The sequence below is a fragment of the Amia ocellicauda genome, chromosome 7, assembly GCF_036373705.1.
Source record: "Amia ocellicauda isolate fAmiCal2 chromosome 7, fAmiCal2.hap1, whole genome shotgun sequence".
Classification (NCBI taxonomy): domain Eukaryota; kingdom Metazoa; phylum Chordata; class Actinopteri; order Amiiformes; family Amiidae; genus Amia; species Amia ocellicauda.
In genome coordinates, this window is record NC_089856.1 from 46,801,496 (window position 1) to 46,818,673 (window position 17,178).

At 46.3% G+C, this 17,178-nt stretch overlaps 1 protein-coding gene across 1 annotated transcript in view; it reads left to right on the forward strand.

Moving 5' to 3' along the window:
- The first annotated feature begins 14,217 nt into the window (after positions 1–14,217).
- The window catches only part of camkvl (CaM kinase-like vesicle-associated, like), a 52,581-nt gene continuing 49,620 nt past the window's right edge, over positions 14,218–17,178 (forward strand). The window contains exon 1 of the mRNA XM_066709969.1: positions 14,218–14,600. The gene's annotated coding sequence lies outside the window, so the exon portion shown is untranslated. The remainder of the gene's footprint in view (positions 14,601–17,178) is intronic.

Sequence of the window (17,178 nt, forward strand, 5' to 3'; positions counted from 1 at the left end):
CTTGCAGATCTGAGGAGGCTGATGTAATGGGTGCTGGGGAGTTGGTGAGAGGTCGGGGGTTGTGTACTGACAGTGTGGCAGCCCCCTTTTATATGCAATGTGATTATTAAGGTGGCGTTTGGCAAGCCAGCGCAGGAACTGACGCTCGCCGTTAATTATCGCCTGCCGAGCTCAGCCCAAAAGCCAGGAATCCAAGCCCAGGAAGGCATAAAGAGTAGGCTGTCAGTAATCCAGGAATTCCCCTGGGCCCCCTGACTCAGAGTATATCCAAGACGTATACATAAATACATACATACATATGCTGGTAGATGCTGTACAAGGCGATCACCTGTCCGAGGCATTGCTTTTGAAAGAGCCAGGGTATTCCACTGTGACTGACTTGCCTTTCTCATGTTTATTTCCCAGTATGTTTTAAGAATTGAGTAGACCCTCTGTTTAAAATCCCTCCTTTCCAACTGAGAGCGATGTGGTGATGGTGAAATGGGTTTCATTTCTTAGCTTTTGTTTCTCTCTTAAATAATCGGCCTGATATTCTCATTTACAAATCAAAGACACCAAACGCTACCCTTTGTGTTTATAAAATTATTTATCAGTGCTCTTTGTTAAAAAAAATATATATATATAGTGCTGAGGAATAAAAAATACTGTAGCACAAAATTATAAATTCCAGAATTAGGTAAACATATAAAACACAATCCAATCAGTAAATTATACTGTGGAGATTAATAAAGTAAAAAAATATAACAGCGATAGGGTATGCACCCGTGAATAGAAAGCATGTTAAATAAGGTAAACAATTTGGTCTTATGTAGTAGGCAGTGCGAAGTAGAGCTGTACTGGAAAGAACATTTTGTAGGTTGGAAAATGGGCAACGTTACAATGGAATAGCTAAAATAATTAAATACAGTGCATCTCCAATTTTGTATTCTTCATGTTCCTGCAGATACCCCCCCCCAACACCCCCACCTTTTATATCCGCCTTTCATCTTCTCTGAATGGCGGCACAGACTCGCTGATCACATAACCGCTACCGATCAGCTGTTCGCACACTCTGATCAACGCAAGGAATCCTGACAGCTTCACTCGGAGCTCGGCCAAACTGGCTTGTTCTTGCCTTGGACTGTGTTGGAGTCCCTCTGCGTTCCCACAATGCCAAGGCTACGTGCCAGCCCTGGTGACATGGCACCGCATTCACTCCTTGAATTACAGAAAGCACTGACATCAATTTAGCCAGGGATCCATGCTCAATTTCCATGTCAATTCCTCCCAGCGATCGGGGAAGTGTTTAAATCCTCATCCTATCGGAGAAGGTCCAGCTATTTAAAGTCAAGCATTAAGGGTGTTGAGTACCAGCTGCAGCACAGAACTACACTCTGATCCTTTATGCACCGCTCCTGACCACAAGGGGTTGCTGTTTGAGGAGAAGAGGTTCCCCACCTCTTCCTCTGCCCTCCAGGCCCAAACATGTAACCAGCGTCCAGTTCAAATCCACACACGCAAGTCAAAGAGCTATTTCATATTTACATGTGTTCAAACTTGACCCCTTTTCCAGCTTAATTTTTGGAGCTTACGTGCTTATGCAACACAAGCAGCCGTGACCCTGAACGCAAAATCGGCAGCTTGTTTTTCTTCAATTATTTATGGCTCCAGGCCAAGGGAGAGCAAAATGAGACGTGTCTAGCTGCATCACTGCTTCTGCAGGTGAAAGCTTGGCGAGAACCGGGTTTCAGTGTCACACAGTCTGTGTGGAAGGAGGCCCAGGTTTGATCGGATGCTTCATCATTTACACAGATGAAGGGAGGGAGAGAGAGGCACAAAGGGAGAACCCCCAGAACTTATTTCATTGTGATGTGCCACAGGAGGATTTTATTCCAGATGTTTTCATTTGTGATAGCAACTGTAAATGGTTAAAGGATGAGATCGAATAAGAGAAGACGTTGGGATGTGATTAAATCAATAAGTAGAGAAATTCACATACATAAATACATACAAATATTTTATTTTCCATTTCCATTTTCCATTTGGAAAAAATCAAAGGAGATGATTAGGGGAAAGTAATTTAGCTGCTGAGTCTTGCAACAGTCTAGCAGTGAGTAGGAGTATGGCTAGATACGCTCCTGTACACAACATTAGTATCAGGAAGGGTCCCCTGCGGACACTAATGCATTCCACTAGAGGACATGTGAGGTTGGCTTGTGTGAGAGGCGCTATCACTGTCGGGCTGGATTTGGACGTTTGTTTGCAGCACTGATGGAGTTTTGTAGCCCATCTGCCAACAGCGCAACAGTCGGACATGGTGGTAGATGGAAATTGGCACTGTATGGATCGAAGTCCTGTGGCCAGCTGCTTAAACTTAAACTTACTCTTAAAGCTCTCTGAATTTTAAGGGTGCTCCACCGAACCTCCTTAATGCATTGAAGTCACTACACTTACTTAAGAAAAAGCCGTGCGCTGTTTCTTGCTGAACTTATCCAGTACACAGTCGCATAGAACATGCCTGGGAGAAACTGGAACAGAGTCTGGAAATTGCACAGGGGGAGAAACCGTGCAATAATCTTCCAGCCCTCTGGCAAAAGGATTACAGAAGTCACAAAGGTCAGGGGCAAGGTTTAACAAGACCCTATTAAGAACATGGTGAACAGCTGTTTGTCAGATTGCACCTGCTGCCCAAATTTTTTTACTCCCCCCCTAATGATTTAGTGTATTAAATGGTGTTATTGTAGTTGTAGCAGTGTTTAACTGCAGCTTTTCATTTAATAGTCTGGCTGGCTCTTGTGTAACAGTCTAGCTGTTAGGTAATGTTAAGCTTGCTACAGAAACGGTGAGTTGAGCTGTATCTTACATAATAAATGGTCTCTCAGTTCGGCACCGTAAGCTGTGATCTTTAATGTTCGCTGAAAGGGAAAGGTTGCATCTGGGTCAGTCCACATCTGTCCCTTTTTCGGAGAATAATCGTAAAACGACACGGCAAGAATCTCCGTGCAGTAAAACCACATCTGAATGGTTCTCCAAACCTCAGACTGGCAGACAGCATACAATGAGCACGCTCTAAAAACAGAAAGCGTGACATCGAGGAACAATGGCTCAAACGCCGTCAGTACAGAGTAGACTTGGAAGCAGGAGCGAGGGAAGTGGCATGGGCTGGTGATTGGGAGTGGGAGACGGGGACAGACAATATTTGGGATGTGGTCAGGGCTGAAGGACTCTGACAGTGACTGAGCTGAGAGACAGAGAGAGAGGGAGTGTGAGGTAGTGGCTTGGATCTGTAAGACTGCCAGAAGGCTTCACTCTAGCAAGTAAAAACTAAGAAAGGCAAAGCGCCATGACATCAGAGCCCAAACTGAAGATTAAAGGTCTGAGGGATTAAGTTACAGCACAGACTTTCTTCCTATTATTTTCCAAGATTCTTTATTAGGGCGCTTCAAACACTATCGAACAAAGTTCTGCATTCAAAGTCTGCTGTAATATTTCAATTGTGAGCCCGGTGTAAGTGCAACGAAAGGGTTGGGGGGGGAGGCCCGCAGCCTCGGGATATATTGCAGATCTAACCTGTTATTGATTTGGCAGTGGGTGCAAGTGGATAAGAATGAGAGTCTGGGAGGCTGGGAGGGAGGCATTATGGGATAGCCACTGTCACTGCACTGGGACCACATTCTGCCTGGATGAAATTCCGTTTGAACCGTGTACATTTATAGTCTCCCAAATGTGTGTATGTTGCGGTGCCCTGCAGTGAAAGAATGGCAATAAAATTACTCTGCTACACATCCAGAATCATTCAAGGATGTTACTATGAAGTGGTGGCAGTGTTGTTAAATGCCATCTGGACAAGGCAAAATTGCGTAAATGAATTTGATGCGATGTAGAAAATGGTACCGATATATCACATTTTATAGACAGGTGTTTATTGCAGATGTATAAAGACAAGAACACCTACAAAACAAAACATGTAACACCCAATGTTGTATAAATGGCGAAGCAATGTTGTCTGCCACAGCCTTACAGCAACACTCTGGAATATTGTGACAATGTTGCGTGTCAGCTGGGTAGTGATTAGAGCTGAGAAAATGAGTAGAGAGGGATAGGACATTAACAAAAGCAGATAAAGCTGTAACACAGTGATCTCTGGCTCGATGAATACATAGACAGATAGGCTCTTGATGGTCTGTGTGTGTGTCCGTGTGTGTGTGTGTTTTCTTTAATCATTAGCGGTAGGATTGTATGTGTGTGTGTTCGGCGCATGTTCTGGCTGGCGCTTGCCGATGCATTGTGCTTTCAAGGTCTTGGTGTATTTTATTTTATTATTTATTTTGTCTCTATTTCTTTATTTAATTTTTTCTCCAGAAAGCTAAGGAGCCATTCAAAAGACTTGGAGCGCGGGGGCTCAGTGATAATAGAGCCAGGGACGCGAGTGGAAGCAAAAATCAAAACCACAGTGCTGATTAGAAAGGGAGTGTGTTAGACTGGGTGCCAGATGACTCTCCCATTCTCCACAAGCCATTCAAACACACACATGCACACAATGCACACACACAGCACAGGCAGGTCCAAGGCTAACTTGTCTTTGCAGTGTGTAGCTCCATGGCAGCTTCCCTGGGCTCTGTGCTCTGTGCTGCTTAATCATAGGAGCTGCCTAGCTAAAAGGCATCTATATATTTACTTGCCAGGATGCAACCTCCTCAGAGAAATTGTTGCATTTCTTTTCTACTTTTGTATGACATTCCATTTTTTCTCAGTGTATTTATCTCTTTCTCTCTGCCCTGTAGGATTCATTATTTTCTCAGATTGTGTGGATCAGAACCACAAGTCTGGGAAGCTCAGATGTTGTGCCGTTTTTCTGCAGTACTGGGCCCATTGTCCCACTAAGGGCCCTGTTTAGCTTTGTGCTACAGGGGTCTGGGATCAGAGCCTGGAAGACGTTGGACGTGATTTGGCTTCTTCTCTCTGTAAACCCCCACCTCCTTCCCCTCCTCTTTCTCTCTCAAATAATCCAACACTCCAGTCTCCCTTGCTCTCGATTCCATCCCCTTCCAGTGTGGCTTAAGTGTGCTTTATTGGCACTGCAACACAAGTATTGCCGAAACATTGCCATTACTGTGCCCTCCCCATCTCTCTCTCTCTCTCTCTCTCTCTCTCTCTCTCTCCCTGTAGTGCTTTGGTATTTTGTTTTCTTTTCCCTCCGATTCTGGATCCATAATGTCGCACTTGGCATTTAGCGAGAGCTCCTGTCAAGCCGGAGACGGTGCGCTTACACGGCTAACACGCTTATTTGTGTTGACACGGGGTGACCCACACACAATATGCAGCGGAATGGAAAACGGCCGTCAAATTGGAGGGAACGTGAAGTGCTGATCTGAGTTACAACGGCTGGTTTAGACAAAACAAATGGGGGTGGGGGGGTTTGTGACCTAAGAACTGCAGCCTGATTCTGCCGCTGCTGCCAGGGGAACCTGTCAGGGCCTTCTGTAGGGGGGATAGGAGCAAGAGTCTCCGATCTCTGGTCTGAACGCCTTTAGTTTATGACAGAGATGGCTGATCAGCTGTCCACCTTTGTGAGGAAGTCGACAGGGTGGAAAAACATTTCAGGAACCGGATCTTGATCAGAGGTGATGAGAAAGCTTCACAAATTCCTGTGGACTGTTTTTTTTAATACTATTTGTTCCCCTGTATTTGTTGATTTCTTCCAAAAGCACCATTATAGCTGAAAGCAGTCCAGGGCAGCTTAAAATTGTTACAATATATCACATTATTATAACCGATTCAAACAGCTGGGTTTTTACTGGAACAATCTAGGTGAAGTATCTTGCTCAAGGGTACAACAGCAGTGTCCCCCACCTGGGATGAAACCCTTGACCCTCCGCTCAGGAGTCCAGAGCCATAACTGCTACTCTACTCTAAATATATCCCAGGGACTTTAAATATACCAAAAAGGAGCCGATTTAGGTATATGAAAAATATAAGGATCATAGATCATCTACCACTTATTAAAAAAATAAAAAGGTTTGTTCCATAAAGGCAGAACATTCTGTTCTGATTAGTCCTGGAAGACAATATAATAATATCCGATGAACTGTAAAATTATATCACTGAACAAAGTATTGCTTTGAAAATGGTGAAATTATACATCCAGTTAATGTCCTGCTGAAATTCTCTTCTCTGCTTTTTCTCTAAAATGGTCATATATTATATCTGTCTCTGTAACTTGAAATCCTTCCATTCACATTCTCTCTCTCTCTTTTTTCCTAGTTCCAAGGCTAACTAGATTAGTCTTTCTAGTGTGTAGCTCAATGGCAGCTTCACTGCAAGTCTTTCCAATATATTTCCTTTGCTATTTTAGTCTGTCTCTATCAAACAGTCCATTCCATATCTCTCTCTCCCTCTCTCAATCAGTCCATTTGCATGTCTCTCTGTTCCCCTGTCAGCTGTCTGTGCTGTCCCAGTCAAAGTCCAAGTCCCAGTCCTGGGGCCAAATTAAATCAAAACTTTGACCCACCCGCAAATAGAAAACTACAAATCATAGCGGTTACATTTATGATTAGAAGAAATATTACTAAAAATGAAGCCGCAACTGAGTACAGTTCTGTAGTTTTCTCTTAGGTGGGTCAAAGTTTTGATTTAATCTGGCCCCTGGTCTCAGTTTTTGTCCCGTGTCAGTGTCAGTGTCAGGGTCTGCGCTAATGAGACATGGGGGGTGACTCTGTAAGATGTTGTGTGTCAGTCGGCCCCCTCCCTGTGAGGTTGTAGTTAGCGTTGTTAATTAAAGTCGCCATCTGTCTGCAGCTCAGTCAGCACTGCAGGACCAGCCTTCAGATCACAGAGATCGCTTTCACCCCCCCGTTTCAATCAAGAGCACCCAGCGCTGATCCGGACTGACTGGCTTGCGGCTTGTGAACATTGTGACCACTTACTGTCATTGCATTTTGTGATCATCTTCTGAGAGTAGGGAGAAAAAAAATACGAAATGATCAAAGACGCTGCTGTTTAAACCAATCTGAACTGTTTTTTTTTTTTTTGTACTTGAGCTGCCTTTTTCTTTACATATGCAATTAAAGCGTTTTCGCTCCACCTGCCCTAATTGCCATTGATCAAACTGCTCCCGTGTCTTAATTATATCAGCAGTTCTGCAATAATTAAAGCCTGTGCGCTCTTGAGATGGAGCACTTTACTCTCCACATATAACATGACGGTTTCACGAAACAAAGACCAAACGAGCTGAAACCTTGTAGGGGAAGCCACACACATCACGATTAACTTCCCTGGGCATTTCTAGGGCTGTGTAGGGCGCATACTTGTCATCTTGCTCCACATAACTGGAGAAACTGACATGTTTTTGTATTGCGGTAAGGTTAAGCGTCTGTCACTATTTCTGTAAAGTCTTCTCTAGTTCCATTGTCACCGTTCACTTCTTTATTTCAGGTAAACTGAAAGACACACTGTACCAATAAACTGTCTGGAGCTGGATTACGGGCACAATTCTTTAGTCTGAGACAGGGAAAGGGGGAGTTTCTTGGGGCCTTCACTCTCCGGCTTCGTGAACTTTAGTCTAGGTGACACTGGGAAGAGCCTAATGGATCAGCTCGTGACAAGACCCTTCATCAGTTAATCTCTAGCCTGGCGATGGTGACTATGAAACCTAAACTCCAGAGACAGGTACCTACCTTAACTTTCTCTGCAGTTCTTAAGGAAGCCAAGGCCCTGGAGGCAGAAGGCTGGCAAGCAGTTACCTCAGCCGCCCCCGTGAAGAAGCCTCCCAACGAATCCGACAGCCTGGAAATCTATATTCCGCCAAGAATTACGAGAGAAGATATGATAGCAGGTGCTGGAGTTGGGACAGGTCCTTCAGGAGGAGCTGCAGTGGCCCTCCGGCGCCCCCCGTGAGTTTAGCTCTCAGAAGCCGGAGCCACCCAGAGGTCGGGTTATGGCTGGGCGCTATTAGCCGAGGGGTCAAATGCGTGTGTGGTCGAGGGGGACATGTGCAGAGGTTCTGCCCACAGAAGCCTGATGGGGAGCTGGCTTTAAACTCCTACCCCCAACCACAGTAGGGCTCATGGGAGGGGGCAGAGTGGAGGTTGCCACGGTAGCAACGAAGCCCGATTTAGTGGGCGAATGTCCTGGCACTGAGGTGCTCGTGGAGGGTGTTAAAATCCCCTGCGTCCTAGATATAGGTTCACAGGTCACATTATTTAGTGAATCCCTGTTTTGTAAACATTTGGGCACCCATACCATAGCGGGGAAGGAGGAGATCCCATGGTTAAAACTCAGAGCAGCAAATGGGTTGCAGTTGCCCTACATCGGCTATGCCCTTTAAGATTTCAAAATAAGTGAAGTGAGGATTTATAGGCCTTTGCTGTCTGCAGGAGGCTGGAGCACAAGGTCGACTGGATTGTAGAGAAAGGTTTGTCTGGCCGACAGCCGCCAGTCTTAATTCCCCCACAAAGTGAGATGGTGTTGTGGATGCAAGTGACGGAGTTTCTGCCGCAGTGTGACCACTGTGTCCTGATTGAGCCCAAGGAACAACAGACTGATTGGCAGGTGGCTCGAGCAGTGGGCCGGGTCAGGCAGGGTAAAGTCCCGGTAAAGCTGATTAATCTTCATCTTTACCCGATAGAGGTCCCACAGAGACGACCCATTGCTATGGTGACGCGGGTTAAAGATGAGGACATACAGACCGAACAGGAGGTATCACTGTACTATTGCCAGCCCAGAGTTATCGAGGTCTGCATGGGTCATAGGCACAGGCACAGCTGGCAGAGCTGGAAAGTGGGTGGAGCCGGACCAGAAGAAACAGCTGGAGGCCCTGTTGTGTAGGTGGCGACACGCGTTCGCAGGACACAAGCAGGACTTTGGTCACACTGACGTGGTCTATCACATCATCCCTATGGGCACGACTACACCCGTGCGGAAGCGCTATTGTCCAGTTCCCTCCTCTATCAAGAACTGAGGATGCTCCTGAAACAGGGGGTGATCCAGGGGAGCAGTAGTCCATGGGCCGCACCGGTCATCCTGGTGAAGAGGGTTCTGTGTGGACTATCTGCATTTGAACTCTGTCACTCCTAAAGATGCCTACCCCCTCCCCCGTATCGAAGAATCACTGACCACCTTGACTGGCGCTGAGTGGTACTCCACTTTGGACCTGGCCAGTGGTTACAGGCATGTCGAAGTGGATCTGCGGGACCGCGAGAAAACTGCATTTACCACCCCCTTAGGACTGTTCGGGCTGTGTGTTGCCTGTTTGTTGGATGATATTATTATTATTGTTTATTCCTCATCTTTCCAGGCACACCTGCACCATCTGGAGGAGGTCTTACGTACCCTCACCAAGTTCAGATTGAAAAGAAAGCCAAAGAAATGCCTACTTGTGTGTAAAGATGTTGGCTATTTGGGGCATCGAGTAAGCCAGGATGGGGTGGCCCCCGACCCCGAGAAGGTAGTGGCCGTGAGGGATTGGACGTGTCGGCCACTGTGAAACGGGTTAGGTCTTTTCTTGTGTTCATGGGCTATTACCGAAGGTTCATCCCAGCCTTCGCTAAGGTCACCGCCCCTCTACACCATCTTCTCATCACAGCTCAGCAGATGAGAGAATGTCCCTGTACACTGGACACCTAACTGCCAATGGGCCTTTGAGGACCTTATGGGTCAGCTGGTAAGTGCCCCCATTCTGGCTTATGCAGACTTTTAGAAGCCCTTTCTGCTCTATACCGATGCCAGCCTGGATGGTTTGGGGGCTGTATTGTCCCAGGTCCAAGGGGGAAGGAGTGCGTAATTGTGTATGCCAGCCGCAGCCTTCACCACCTTCAAAGAAATGACCAGAATTATAGCTCCTTCAAATTAGAACTGCTGGCATTGAAGTGGGCTATGACGGAACATTTTAAGGACTTTCTGTGGGGGGCCCAATGTATTGTCTATACTGATAATACCCCCAGTGCACCTGAGCACGGCGCGACTCGGGTCATGAAAATCAGAATGCTGACATTCTGTCCAGGTTGCCCGGGGAGGTGGTCCCCAGTGAAGAACGTGGGGTGCAGGCTATGGCACCAGCCAGGACGGAGAAGCCTGAGGAGGTGGAGCCAGGAGAGGGTTTTCCCTGGCAGATATGGCAACAGGAGGACCTAGTCATTAACCAATTGCGCAAGACGTTGGCAGCATGGCGACCCCCTTGTGAGACGGCAAGGAAGGCCCTGCCCCTGGAGACACGGCGCATCCTCCAAGAGTGGGATGACCTAGAGGAACAGGGAAGGGGGTATATAGTTCGTGGTCCCGTGGCAGCATGGAAAAGAGCTCTGGGCTAAGTACCACGAGGCAGCTGGTCAGGTAAGTAGCTCTCGGACCCTGTCAGTGTTGTGGAGGAGCTACTTCTGGTATGGGATGGGGGAGGACTCCAAGAGCAGGATGGCCGAGTGTGCCCGGTGTTCCTGAGCAAAAGCGAGGCCGGAGGTGAATGGCCTCTTAGTACCAATTGTCACTTCCTGCCCGCTAGAGGTTATTGCCATCGACCACCTGTCTCTGGGAAGGCGAGGGGATTATCACCCCTATATCCTGGTCATGGTTGATTTGTTTACACGCTATGCGTGGGCGATGCCGGTGCGGGATCAGACAGCAGTAACCACCGTGCGGGTCTTGTGGGAGATGGTTATACAGACCTTTGGGTGCCCCGAACGTCCCCATAGTGATTGGGGGCCCAGTTTTGAATCCCAGCTAATGGCAGACTTTAGTAACATGTATGGGATTAGAAAGAATAGGACAACCAGGGTAATGGTGTGTGTGATCAAATGAATCAAAACTTGCTTTGTCTTTAAATGCCCTTAGCGAAGATGACCGGCCACACTGGGCTGAGCGGCTCCCTGAACTATTGCATACGTATAATAATGTGAGGCATGAGAGCACTGGCTACTCACCCTTTTTTGTGATGTTCGGTAGGCAAGCCCGGCTTCCCATGGAAGTGTCCACAGGGGCTTTGCCACAGTCCGTGGAAGGGTGGGTGGCCAGTCACAACCAATGCCTGCGGGAGGCCTATAAGGTGGCAGTGGCTAAAGCCCGCAGTGCAGCAAGTCATGGCAGTCCTCCCAGGCTAGAGAGGCCCCCTTGTTGCCAGGTGAACAGGTGTGGGTGAGGAAATTTAGGAGGCGGGCCCAGGGAAAACAGGCTCCTCACTGGGTCCCCGATCCCTATGTGGTGGTGGGCCCCTTAGGGGAAGGGAGTCCCGCTTATCGGGTAAGACCCAAGGGGAGGGAAGGGCAAGAATGCACCATGCACCGCAGGCATCTTCTAACATGTCATGCTCCAGTTCCCTGGGCTCCCCGGGCTCCAGCAGTGGAGGCGCCCAGAGGGCCTCCGACTCCAACCAGCGAGTGGGCATGGTACCCAGTTCCCATGAGGGTGTTTCCCAGGGTGGCGCAACCCCTGGCACTGGGGCTAGTGGATGGCCAGGGAGAGGGGTAGGAAATAGCACCCCCTGTGGAAGGGGCCAAACCTCTCCGCCGGTCACAGAAAACCAGTCACGGGGTAAGACCAGCATGCTATATGGATTAGGGAGATATCTAGCCGTGTGGATGGTTGGTCAAGACAACCATCGTTTCAGTAGGGGGGGAGTGTTGCAGGGGGTGCGGGGCAATGTGGGTGTGTGTAATATGAGAGTTGTGTGGGTTTCCTTTTATATTGATTATTTAATTGATTGGTTTGGTTTATTAGCTTGCTTCACTTATTAGTTGTTTTCAGTATGATTGTAACTTTATATTTTTTGTATGTTACTTTCTTCTACTTTTATTGAGCACGTTCGTATTCACTGTGCACATTCCACACTGGTATTCGCACATTCCAGCACACCTCTCCTCATTGGACAATATCCTCCTGAGCAATCAGCCAAACACCCTTCAACTAATCACCTCCTTGCTCCACAGCCAGTCTGCATCCTCAGAGGCTTGGAGATGTACATTATAAGTTCAACTGGCAGTGTGCAGTTCTACTTACCCAGTCCCTCTGAGCATCTGTTCCTCTCCATTTTCTTGAGGGTTGTGGTGCCACCACTTTGGACACATCGCAGCAGGGACCAGCTCCACGCGTCTGGGAGGGACTCTGGACCCTTGGACACAGACAGTGGAACCCAAGGACTTTTTGTTGACTCAAGCGCGGGTTTTAATTAAGGTTTTATTAGTTTTAGATTAGAGGTCGGGTGGACCTACAGTTTTCCTTTTCCTCTTTTTTTTTTATTTGTGTCAGATTGCCTGGGTATTAAAGGTAGTTCTAAAGGGGGTTGAAACCAGTAACTACATGGAGGGTGTGGACTTCGTGCCCCATCCCTCTTGGATTGGTGACCGTGTGTAATAAACTGTTTTACAACTGTTACTGGTGTTCATGCTGTGTGTATCTGGGGTTGTCTGCCAAACCTGTGTGGGGAGAAAGAGGGGTTTAGTGAGTCCCTCCCTCCTCACTTTAAAGTAAGCGGGGAGTGGCATAGTTGTGGTTACTGGTGGTTATCTCTCGCTGCCACTGCCACAAGAATGTTTAAACCGTCAGTGATGCGTCTCCTCTAGTAAACTGTGATTAAACACCAGTAAAGGATAGGAAAGAGGAAGCATGTTAAAGCACGAGGTATAGTAAGCCATGGGACACAAATATTTCAGTGTGCATGTGTGTCCGTCCATGTTATGAAGGTACATGTGCACTACCATATAATCACATGTAATCCATCTCCAATCATCACTCTTCAGTGGCATTGTGCATCGTGCATTGTGCACTGGGCTGAGATCAAGGACAACTGGAGATCTTTTAATACAGATGAGATTGAGAGCAGTTTATAATCTCTGCTGTCTATTTGATACATTCATCTAAAATATATATATAAAATAAAAACCTAACCAATCTTTGCTTATTAAGCCCCTATATACATAATGAATCTTGCTGGAGAGAGAGACCCTATAGAACACATCTGGGATAGTCTTGACCAGCTCCTACAATAGGTGGGTGCTTAGTTTGAGATTGTACCCATCTGTGAAAGGAAACATTTAGATTCCCAGACTAGTTGATTTGATACACAGCACTGTTAGTAGTAACAGACTGTGAGACTGAAAGGTCCCTGTAATACCTTTTAAGCACTGCATGTTGCTGCTGCATGAGGAAATAATGAATGTCCCACTTTTAACTGTAAGGTGTGAACATGTATTAAGCAAGTCATTACTGTTTATTCTAAGCTCCGAGGTGAGCTCCGTTATCACCAACCGAGATTGTGTGTACCTTGGATCGAATTTCGATTTCTTCCTGTAATGTAATGCAGTTTAGTAGTGAATGCGTGTTTATGACTTTTACGGCCTCCCGTGCTATTATTTAGGTCCTCTGTACTGTAGGTCCAATGATGAGTAGCTCGTTCTGCTGTTGCACAATATACTTATTACAGTGCTCCACCGTTGCACCCCACGGATAAGCATCCTGCTAATTTGATCACGCCTTATATAGTACTTTCTGGGGAAAGACTGTTTCTCTCTGTATCGGAAGCTCGTGTTGAGCTGTTTCGCGGGGGGCAGTTACAGCAGATTGCCCTGCAGCTCTACAGTGGCTGCGGTCGGTGCAGCACGCCATGCGCTCGCAGGCTAATGGCACTATATCCTCTCCAAATAACGCAGCGTCTGGGAACTGAGCGGCTATCAAACGATATTGCGGGGGGAAAGCCAGGCAGGCTTCTTAAACCAGCCCAGGAGGGGCGATTGACAAACTGCTGCCTTTGCCTGAAGTGAACTCGACTGACACGCAGGCCAGTGCTAGGTTGGCGCTGGCTTGGTTGGGTTTGGGTCGCTTAAGCAGCGGTGGAGATCTGAGGGTCTGTGGTGTTGACCCAACAATGTTCCAACATACGTTACAATGTGTAAAATACTATAATAATAATAATCCCACCTCTATGGGTTCTGTTACCTCAACACTTGTTATCCACTGGTTCGGCAAGGAGTGGATCTTGGGTTTCTTAGGGTTTCAAGAAGCGCTCGCCTGCGGACAGCACAATGCGTGCGTGTGGGTTTTGTTCAGAAATATATTAGCCAGCCTGCAATTATACCGAAGCCCAGCGCATTGTAAACCACGCCAACGCTATATCAATACATTCATAACCCGGAGCTGCGGGAGAGACTCGGCGCCGTGTGCGCTAACAGGAACCCACCAGTGACTCTGTACAGCCGCTCTTTTGGTTTGGTCTTGAAAAAATAAAATAAAAATAGGGCCAGGTAGACTTGGAGAGAGAACGGGGGGCAGAAGAATGATCGGATGGGGGCAGAAAAGCGCGAATAACTGACGGGTGCTGGAGGTATGTGGTAGCGTGTCTGTGGAGCACTTCACATGAGAGAGAGAGGGAGATTTGAGCGAGTGGGTATAATTTAAGTGAAAGCTCAGAGATTAATTCCTTCTCGGAGAGAGAGAGAGAGAGAGAGAGAGAGAGGAAAAAGAAGGGAGGGGAGTGTAACGGTTACAGAGAGAGAGAGAGATCGTGTGTATCTCAGGCTGTGGGCGCTGCGATGTAGTTGCGCTCCAGCATCGCCTGGAACAGATAGGAGAGTCGCCACGACTGGATATCCGCCAGCGCCCCCCGCCTCTGCTCACCTGGCCGAAATCGGGAGATCCAGGTGGGTGACCCACGACGCTTCCTCCTTATTTCCCACGGCTGGTGCTTTAGGTTTTTTAGGTTATTTTGGACTCGGCGTGCCCCAGAAAGGCGCTTTGCACAAAGTCCGAAGAGCCAGCAGACTTCAAAGTAAGTTGTTGCCGCGGTGTATTTATTTGTGTGGCGTATTCGGTTTAAATCATACAAACAATCATCATGATCATTTGACGCCATAGATCGCAGCTGAATTTGATTCGGATGCCTGCTTGTCAAGGGAGAGCGTAATTGTTGCTTGAATTTATTTATTTATCTATTCATGACTTTGATATTAATCATTGTTACGTTGCCGTGAAAAGAAGTTGGCTTTTGACAGCTGTTCGCCGAGGCAGACGAATTGTATATCTTTGCAGTTGATCAGTTTGTTCGACATTTGTTGTGTCAATACAGAGCCGTAAAATGATCGATCTGTCTGTCTGTCTGTCTGTCTGTCTATCTCTGTATGCATCTATCTGCTGATGTGTATATGTACAGTGCGGATTGTTCAGCAGCATTATTTTATGCGATAAAACTGCGTAGCTTGGTCTTAATCTTAAAAGGGTTATATTATATTGTTTTGGTAGGAAAATAATCTATGTATATATAGAGCACGCTCGACACCAGTAGACATCAGGGGTTCAGCCCTGGATTTACAATATGCTTCTCTGTGTATCTGCGGTCTGATCTATGACTGAGCGAGTATTACAGCACAGACGTGTGAGCTCCGTACAGCTGCGGTACAGTACATACAAGTGTCTGTCTGTCTGTCTGTCTATCCATCTATCTAGCTATCATCTGTCTGTCTGTCTTTCTCCCACTATGCAGGATGTCTGTCGCGAATAGGTGGAACAAAACAGGCGTCTGAAACTCTTGTCACTTCCATTATTTGAACTCAAACAACCAAGACGTGCAGCAAACTCCTAATTGCGCGTCCTGTTCAGAGAAATGCAGTCTCTTGCAGTCTTGACCCCGTTTTAATTTGTATGTGTTATTCGTGATGTTACATTTTTCTGGGTCCTGTTTCTCTTATTTCTGTTATAATAATTGGGATTTGTATAATATCTATGTGGTTTCCAATTGCAGAACTGCAGTAGCAGGAGGGGGTGCACTGTAAGTGTGACTTCTCTTCTGAAGCTCATCGCTTAATACTGATGCGTGAAGAGCGATGATGTATCCAGCTCCCTGGAAAATAAATAAATACATAAATATAATTGTACGTGCAGACGAGCTCCAGTGAAAATAAACACACACAGCGACAAATGCATTTTAAAAACAAATAAACAACATAGCCCGGGAGTGTGTTAATCTTTTTAGGCTCTTTCTAATGTCAGGCCAAATACGCAGGTTACTCTTAAGGAAATCATACCATGGAATTCATTCTTAATTAGTTTTAAAGTTTAAAGTTTTGAACGAGGACAAACGTATATAATAATAATAATAATGATAATAATAATAATAATAATAATAATAATACTATGCAAGTTACACTATAAGTATTATATAACTACAGTTTATTAATTAGTTGATTTAATGCAGATATACTTATTTGGAACAGTGTCGGCAGAACGTCGACAGAAACGAAATGTAGGCTAAAAGATTACATTTATATTTCTGATATGGGTTTGCTGTTGCATCTGTGCTGTTGCTATATAAATACATTCAAGCTTCTGTTTTAGCTTTTACACAAGTACCACGACTCCGTGTGAATTGGGGTAAATTATCCGAGTCCCACCAGTCCTGTGCAGCAGGGGTAGGTAAGTCTACTCTGGTGAGCCTCCAAATGGACTCAAATGACCTCTGCGTGACAGGAGGTGTGTAAATGAAGTTTCTTTGGGAAGGTGTTCAGTTTATGGAGGAATGTTCAAGCACCATAGTCATAACTGTAATCAGAAAAAATAAAATGTGTACCGTTATCACACAGTTTGTTAGGAAATAATGCAGGGAAGTCATACAAGGGCTGTTATTGCTGTGGCTGCTGCCAAACCAATTTCTATTACTGCTACTGCTTCTGCTTTTAACACTACTACTACAGTACCGAGACCGACCCTGCTCCTGCTGCATTAGCCTGCGATACTGCCGGGAAGTACAGCAAAGAGCTTATATTTATTATATTAATAAGGTGCTCTAGGGCTAGCTCAAACTGTCTTTCTGTTAAATACTTAATGCGGGCAATGGCAGCCAACACCTCTCTATAGCCTGTTTCCAGCCTGCCTAGTTCACCATATCCCTGGATGGCAGAGCAAACTGTCAGAACTAGTTGCCTTTTGTTTAGGAAGTGTAATTCCCTGCCATTTAATATCAGGGATGCCCAGCTGTAAGTTTAAGTTACTGGAAAGTGGAATGGCCACTTTAATAGGGATCTGTTGTTGTTGTCATAGAGAGATGGAGAAAGTGATGGAGAGAGAGGGGAGGTGCGTGTGTGTGTGTGTGTTGAGAGGGGTGAAAGAGAAATCCAGGAAGATGTACAGCCATGCTTAAGAATGCAACGTTCTTACCTGTGTGTACAGACAGGCTGAGCATCTGTTAAATTAGGAGGAGTCTGTGTTGGTACATTAGTGGAGGAC